This window comes from Carcharodon carcharias, chromosome 12 (assembly GCF_017639515.1).
Source record: "Carcharodon carcharias isolate sCarCar2 chromosome 12, sCarCar2.pri, whole genome shotgun sequence".
Classification (NCBI taxonomy): Eukaryota; Metazoa; Chordata; class Chondrichthyes; order Lamniformes; family Lamnidae; genus Carcharodon; species Carcharodon carcharias.
Window position 1 is genome coordinate 143,797,697 of NC_054478.1, and position 8,599 is coordinate 143,806,295.

The following is an 8,599-nucleotide window of genomic DNA, read 5'->3' on the forward strand; positions in this document are numbered from 1 at the left end:
TTCGTCCTTACCTCGGGCTCTCTGCCACTGACAGCACCGAGCGCTCCCGCACCATTCCTGGTGCCTCCCGGCTGCCGTTCACCCGGCTCCGGCCGCGCCGACAGGCCGCTAGCGGAAGTACCCAGACGCGGGTGCCACCGCTAAATAAACCCCACCCCCCCGCCCCCACGCCACCACGCCACCACCACTTCCGGCGCCGCCGTTCTCCGTCCGGCCGCTCGGTTGTCCGGGAGTAATAGGCCCCGCCCCCTCCCCTAGCTCCTCCTCCTCAGGCGGCAGCACCAGGACCGGCGTCGAGTCAATGATGGGCTCCAGGTGTGGAGGCCTCGGGCCACTTCAGAGGGTGTTTAAGAGTCAACCACATGGCTGGGGAGCTGGGGGCCAGACCGGGTAAGGACGGCAGATTCCCCCCTCCCCACCCCCCCAATACCCCTCCCCCCTCCACTTCCCCTCCCCTCCCCACTACCCTCTCCCCTCCCCCTCACTACCCCCTCCCCTCCCCCCAATACCCCTCCCCCTCCCCCACTATCCCCGCCCCTCCACTACCCCCTCCCCTCCCCTCCCCCAAAAACCCTCCCCCTCCCCTCCACTACCCTCCCCTCCACTACCCCTCCCCTCCACTACCCCTCCCCTCCACTACCCCTCCCCTCCCCAATACACCTCCCCCCTCCACTACCCCTCCCCTCCCCAATACACCTCCCCCCTCCACTACCCCTCCCCTCCACTACCCCTCCCCTCCACTACCCCTCCCCTCCACTACCCCTCCCCTCCACTACCCCCCTCCCCTCCACTACCCCCCTCCCCTCCACTACCCCCCTCCCCCTCCCCTCCCCTCCACTACCCCCTCCCCTCTCCCCCACACCCCCTCCCCTACCGCTCCCCTCTCCCTCCTCCTCCACTACCACCCCACTACCCCCCTCCCCTCCACTACCCCCTCCCTCTCCCCCTCCCTCTCCCCTCCACTACCCCTCCCTCCCCCCCTCCCCCTACCCCCCTCCCCCTCCCCCTCCGCTCCTCCCTCCTCCCCCAAAGGGTGTGGGTGACCCTGACGGGGTGTCCGAAACCCCCACTCCGCACGGACTCCGCTTCCCTTGGGCGACACTCGCCTCACGGGCACGGCTGCACCTCGCCATCTCCATGGGGTGCCCCGCCCCCCCATCTCAGCATTTTCTGCCACGGTCGATGGTACTTTCGTGGTCTGAGGCTAGCTTTCAATTCCAGGTATGTTTTATTTATTGAATTGAATTGAAGCGTCGGTGGTGGAGGGAGTGAATGTTTGTGGATGGGGCGCCAATCAAACAGGCTGCTTTGTCCTGGATGTTGTCGAGCTTCTTGAGTGTTGTTGGAGCTGCACTCATCCAGGCAAGTGGGGAGTATTCATCACACTCCTGACTTGCGCTTTGTAGATGGTGGGCGGGCTTCGGGGAGTCAGAATACCTGGAAGTTTAAACACATAAAGTGTGGGTGGAAGTTGATACACTCATTAAAAAGACAAAGTTCAGGTTTAATAAGAGTGAAGTGTAATGATTCATATTAAATTCGCTCTTAAAGACTAGAGGAAGTCTTGTGCAAAGTACATGGCTGCAAGATTGGGCTTATTGCACCACTGGTGCTTTGGAAGCCCCAAAGTCTGGGCCATGCTTCTAGCCACTTCCGGCGTGTTCCACAAGCGTAGACATGCCCTGCACGTACCAGAAGCATCAGGAGTGGACAGATTGTGCCATCAGTCAGTTGTTCCAGCAATTTCGACCGTGCCACTTATCACATGCAGTCAAACGTGCTGAGCTCCCCCTGCTCACCCTCCCAGGCCCCTTTCCCCTCCACTACTGCTGTTTAAAGGACACACACCCACATCTGAAAGAGGTAAGGGGGTTGTAGTTGCAGTGTGTCTGGGTCTGAACCTTAAGGCAGTCTGCTGCCTTTGGCCCCCCCCCCAGTAACAACCAGAGGCTGGCTGCTCAGAGACAAGGGACACCCCCGTCTACCCGGGGCTGATGACCTCCCCACACCCATGCTACCCCACTACACGAAAACAATGGTTGTATAATGAAAGCCATGCAGCCGAAGGAAATGTCACACAGCAGAACTCAGCGTGCTAAAGCAACGGTTCTGATGCTTCGGTGGGGAGCCCTCCGATACGTGCCAGAAGGTATGTCCAAGTTCAGTGTGGTCTGCTGCGTCATTCACAACATTGCCATCGTGATGGTGTTGCCATTGCCAACAGGCAGCTGGAGACCACCTTGGAGGGGGAGAAGGCAGAAGCACGGAGGATGCATTTGGGGCCCCTTCATTCCAGACAGGGTGTCCCAAAACCCCTGCTCGGACTCCGTTTCCCTTAGGAGGTAATCGCTTTGCCAGCATGGCTGCACCTTACCCTCTTGATGGGATACCCCACCTCGGCATCCCTCTGGCCAAGATCCTGCAATAAAAGGCACCAGCGATAGCCTTCCATTGTACATTTATCCAAAACCAGTCAGTGCAGTGCCACATCAAAGACTGGCTGATTGCAATAAGATTTGAAGACCAACTGAAAAAATGTGGTAGCCTCACACGCTGCTGGGTCCCCTGCTGAGCATGCAGCCAGTCAGCAGTACATGTCACGCTCAGCTACATGCTACAGTCAGGAAAGTGAGGGGACAACCACAAAGCTTGAGAGACTGGATGCAAGCAGATCATAAATCACCACTCGAAAACAGAAGCTGATGAATTTTGGACCCAATATGTTTTATTACATTTATAAAATAAGGTACAAGAAGTAAAAAGTTAAAGTACAAATATTCTACTTGCCTTAGTGAAGTAAGAGAGATACAACTTTTCTCAAGCTTAAAATAGCCTTGTGAGCTACATACTCTGCTTGATTCTCTTTTGTGAATCTGACATTTATTCGAAGCCTCCTTTCGCTGTTTCATTTAAATCTCTGTGTCTGTGGTTATTCCGGGGGCTCTAGCTTTGGATGCCCTACACTTCCCCATTGTTGGAAATGTGTCAGTCTGCACCCAAACCATCTCCTCTCTGAATATTGCTCATTTACTGTTTTACCTGCCACTCTTTGAGTCCAGTCCACCTCAGCCACTTCCTCTTTCAACTCAGAAATTGTCCCTCTTCTGGTTGGATACGTTCACCTTGGATTGTTCCTTGTCTTTCTGCATAACTACCCTAAACCTGATTATGTTATGATCACTGTTGCCCATTAAAACCTGCCCCACTTCAGACACAGAAGTGGATCCAGCATTGCCTCCTCCCTCATTGGTCTTGAAGCATGCCGATCAAGAAAGTTCTCCTGTACACATTTTAGGAATTGCTCTCCCTGTACACTTTTTCTATATTCCAATAATTGAAGTCGTCAACCAGATATCACTGCGTTTACATTTTTCTAAAATGTGCTTGCAAATTTGCTCCTCCATCTGCTTCCCACTATTTGCTGGTCTATACGTTACACCCAACAGTGCAACGACTTCTATGCACAGGCATTCAAATAGTCGTTTGGGAGTACAGAACTTGACTTTTGCTGAAAAATAGAGGCATTCTGTCAAAGCTTTTCGTCTTGCATGGTTATGGGTGAAAAATTCTTGAGTTGCCCTGATGAGTGCAAGATGAAAAGATTTGATAGCATGTATTCCAGAGACCCAGGGTAATGCTCCGGGGACCCGGGTTCGAATCCCACCACGGCAGGTGGTGAAATTTGAATTCAATAAAAATCTGGAATTTAAAGGGGCCTAATGGTGACCACGAAACCATTGCCGATTGTCGTAAAAGCCATCTGGTTCACTAGCGTCCTTTAGAGAAGGAAATCTGCAGCCCTTACCTGGTCTGCCCTACGTAGACCCATAGCCATGTGGTTGACACTTCGATGCCCTCTGAACAAGGACGATTGGGGATGGGCAATAAATGCTGGCCTAGTCAGCGTTGCCCACATCCCATGAACGAATATTAAAAAAAGCCTCTCTTCAGCAAAATTTCCATTCTGCTCCATGTCACCAGCTAGATATATTCTGTCTTTGAACCCTCTCCGGTGCTGTAACTGTATCTTTGATCAATTTCACTATCCCCTCCATTTATTTCCTTCCTTTCTGAGTACATTGCTTGAGTCAGGCCTCCCCGTTAATGCCACTATATCTTAATGCCATGTGGAAACTTGTGCCTGCAGCTCACCAATAATGTTTATGTTGCCAGGGGAACATGTATGGACCCTAGCTATTTTTGGTCCAGTCCTACTCAGGTTCTACACCCCCCACCCCCACCCCCACCCCACCCCACCCCAATATTACTCTGGCTCTGCTGGTGCCACTTCCTGCTCTCTCACGCCAGACTGGACACCAGTAGGATGATGTACAGCAAACGTCTGGAGCAAAGGAAAGCACGAGAGGGTGAGTGAGTGCAGGCGCACACAGCAAGGAGATTGCTGGTTGCAGGCAGTGTGGCAGTGAAGGACTGACACTACCATCTGGTGGCTAGAAAAGACTATTGCACTTGGTATTTACTGTCAGTCTTCCAGCTCAGTTTCCGAGACCAAACTGGGTCAGGCACTATTTATTTGCTTTTTTAAATTGAAATCATTCAACGTTAAACACATTTGCAACACTGCTATAGAGACATAGAGGTCTACAGCACAGAAAAAGACCCTTCGGCCCATCAAGTCTGCGCCGGTCAAACAAGTACCTAACTATTCTAATCCCATTTTCCAGCACTAGACCCATAGCCTTGGATGCCATGGCATCGCAAGTGCACATCCAAATATTTCTTAAATGTTATGAGGGTTTCTGCCTCTACCACTCTTTCAGGCAGTGAATTCCAGATTCCCACCACCCTCTGGGTGAAAAAATTCTTCCTCACATCCCCTCTAAACCTCCTGCCCCTTACCTTAAATCTATGCCCCCTAGTTATTGATCCCTCCACCAAGGGGAAAAGTTCCTTCCTTATCTGCTCTATCTATGCCCCTCATAATTTTATACACCTCAATCATGTCCCTCCTCAATCTCCTCTGCTCCAGGGAAAATAACCCCAGTCTATCCAACCTCTCCTCATAGCTAAAACTCTCCAGCCCAGGCAACATCCTGGTAAATCTCCTCTGCACTCTCTCTAGTGCAATCACATCCTTCCTATAATGCGGATTCCAGAACTGCACACAATACTCTGTGGCCTAACCAGCGTTTTATACAGTCCCTGCTGTACCTCTCTGCTCTTATATTTATGTCTCAGCTAATAAAGGCAAATATCCCATATGCCTCCTTAATCACCTTAACTACCTGTCCCGCTACCTTAAGGGACCAGTGGACATGCACACCAAGGTCCCTCTGATCCTCGGTACTTCCCAGGGTCCTACCATTCATCATGTATTCCTGTGCCTTGTTTGCCCTGCCCATGTGCATCACCTCACACTTATCCGGATTAAATTCCATTTGCCACTAATCAGCCCATCTGACCAGTCCGTCTATATCCTCCTGTAATCTAAGGCTATCCTCCTCGCTATTTACCACTCCACCAATTTTCGTGTCATCCGCAAACGTATTGATCAACCCTCCTACATTCAAGTCTAAGTCGTTTATGTGTACCACAAACAGCAAGGGACCCAACACTGATCACTGTGGAACCCCGCTGGACATGTTTACAATGAGATGATCACATTCTTTAACCAGTTGTTAAGCACAGAAATTAAAATCATCGCTCTAACAACATTTGTGTTAAGCTATTGTATCACACAAACATCCCTTTATTAGTTATTAGCTTCAGAATTAAAGTTCTATTTGTTTCCTAGGATACATATTAATCTATCGAATTGCTTAAAAAAATGCCATTCTTAAATTCCTTTCAGAATAATAAATCAAGTCTTGTAATGCTTTTTTATCTATATTTGAAATATTTTTTCGGGTTTTGTTTTTGCTTTCTACTTATAAATCTGGGCATTCCTTCACTGAATGATCATGACTCTGGACACCCTCAATGTTAAGTCTATTGCTGCTCCGTCAGTCTCGGACAGACTCTCCTGCAATCCCAAAATACTGTCCCATGGGATTTCCATTCTCGCTCCTCAGCTCCCCCCTCACCCAGCAAAATAAAACCTCGCAGAACTGCTGAACGTAACGTTTGAGTTCATTTAATTCTGGATATAAGACGAGTAAATGGGGCAAAGTCTTGTCCTGTGTCCCAGACTCACCCCATCTTACGTAAAACAGTCACGGTGAAAATCTGTTTGTGAATCATTTTAAAATGCAGTTCAATCCATCTTGGGTATTTCAAATTTACCCACATCCCCAGCTGTGGGTGTATATTCTGACAAGCCTGCTGACCAGAAGGTGTGGTAATGCTCGCTCCATTCCCTAAATACCCCATGAAAATCTCACTTATTGCAGTTTACTAATTGGCCAAAGTCACCTTCTCCCTCATAAAATGGTTACAGCACAGAAGGATGCCATTCAGCTCGTCCTGTTTGTGCTGGCTCTCTGGGAGCTGAAAACTGGGAAAATTGAGACCGTTTTACTTCCTCTGGAGATTGTGCGTATCTTTCTTCTAAACAATCCTGTGATAATGTCCTCACCATCTTCCCGTACGTTATTCCTGTTACATTTTTCCCCATGTCCTGAACTTTCTCCCAGACCACGTCCCTCAAAGTCACTTCCAGCAACCCACCTGGAATCAACTACATTATATAATGCAGCTTTGACACACAAAATCCCAGCTTTTATCAAAGGACGTTAAATTAGAAGCAGGAGTAGGTCATTCAGCCCCTCAAGCATGCTCCATCATTCGATGATTAAAAATTTGATTGAGTAATATCTTTCCTTCAAAGTTTACCCACCTGTTTAAAAATAAGGGTTGTTCTAAAAGAAATTCCTCACCCACCTTGAGGATAAACTAAGAATTGAACCCATATCTCTAGAATCTTGAAATAAAACTTATGGTGATTTTTTTTTATTGTTATATCCCATACAAAATATACTTTGTCCTCCCACCCCAGGCAGTTTTGAGAAATGCACAAAACCACACTTTTGAAAGCTCGTATCTGACTTTTGAAGAAATGTCTTCGCCAACATCTGGAAAAATGAACTGTCCCGTGATCCCTCAGGCCAAAGATGGTCTTGTCGGCCACCAAGGCTGGTTTTCCTTCCAGCCAAACTACACACAAGCCTCTTGCACAGACTATTCCTGGCACCCAGGATCATCCTCTACTGTCCAATGCGTGCCAGAGTTTGAATAGCAGAGCTAACACCACTGCTGCTTCTCCTTGGACTTCCAAACACTCTTTTTCTCCACATTTTCTCAGACTTGTTTTATATTTTCTTGAACACCACTTCCCCCATTAAACCTATCAGAACAATTAGAATACTTCGGGTTTTTTTTAAAGTTTTGCTTAAAGGCTTCCAATTCTTACTACCACGTGGAGCAGCTGAGGCAAATTGGCATACTGTAGATGTTAGGGGGAAGCTAGATAAACACACGAGGGAGAAAAGAATAGGTTAAGTTGATAAGATTAGACAAAGAGGGATGCAAGGAGGCCCATGTACAGCACGTACTCCGGCATGGACCAGCTGAGCTGAGTGGCCTGTAGCTGTGTTGTAAATCCTGTGTAGTTTCTGATGTTTTGTTTTTTTTCTTTGCTTTCTTTTGCCCCTCCCCCTTGCCTTTGTGTATAAACAGAAGAGAAGGTACAGTGAAGAAATGGAGCAAAGGAATCTGAGAATGAGTGAGTGAGCGCAGGGGGCACTGATCGAAGGCAGTGTGGAGGTGAGACCACCCTCTATTGGAAAGAAAAGGTGACTGCATCCAACATTTACAGTCCCTCTGCCAGTGGACTAAACCTGCGATTGCTCCAGACTTGGTGCAGTCAGAGGGAGCACTGTGGAAGTCAGCAATAACTCGTATAGAATTATATTGTCTGTTTCTGTGCTGTACGTTCAATTTGGCCTAACTGGTCCATGCCGGGGTGTATGCTCCACGAGAGCCTCCTCCTCCTACTCTTCATCCAACACCGTCGGTATTACTTACATTAACGTTAGCTCAGTTTCCCACTCCACAGATGCTGCCAGTCCTGCTGAGTTTTTCCAAGATTCTGCTTTGCTATTTCAGCATTACCAACTGTTCCCTTCGCCCTCCTGTTTAATCTGGTTTCCTTTTTGTCCTAACGTAGACAGGGTTAGTTATAACATAAAGAGTAAAAGAGGGGAAGGAATTCCTGAAATGCATACAATTCTTGATGACGAGGAGTGGCAGGAGGCTCTTGTGGAGTATAAACCCCAGCACGGGCCGAATTGTCTTTCTGTGCTACACTTTCTCTCCACTAGAGGGTGGCCTCACCTCTCCACGCTGTCACACTGCCTTCAATCAGTAATCAATTTGCAACCGGCTCCTGCACTCGCTCACGTTCTCACAAACTGCTTTGCTCCATTTCTTTGCTGTACACCCGCAGTGCTGTTAGGGAGTTGAGAATGGATTAGCAGCTGATGTAAAGGGAACCCAAAAGACTTCTAGAAACACATTGATAGTAAAAAAAAGATAGTCTAAGGAAGACTGGGGGGGCCAACTAGGGACTGCAAATTACTTCTCGTGGAGGTAGACGGAATGGCTAAAATATGATATGAGTACTTGCATCTGTCTTCCCCAG

At 48.6% G+C, this 8,599-nt stretch overlaps 1 protein-coding gene across 1 annotated transcript in view; it reads right to left on the reverse strand.

Annotated features, from left to right (window-relative positions):
- The window catches only part of ube2f (ubiquitin-conjugating enzyme E2F (putative)), a 179,205-nt gene extending 179,040 nt beyond the window's left edge, over window positions 1–165 (reverse strand). Inside the window, exon 1 of the mRNA XM_041200601.1 lies at window positions 12–165. The gene's annotated coding sequence lies outside the window, so the exon portion shown is untranslated. The remainder of the gene's footprint in view (window positions 1–11) is intronic.
- Between the last annotated feature and the right edge of the window lie 8,434 nt (window positions 166–8,599).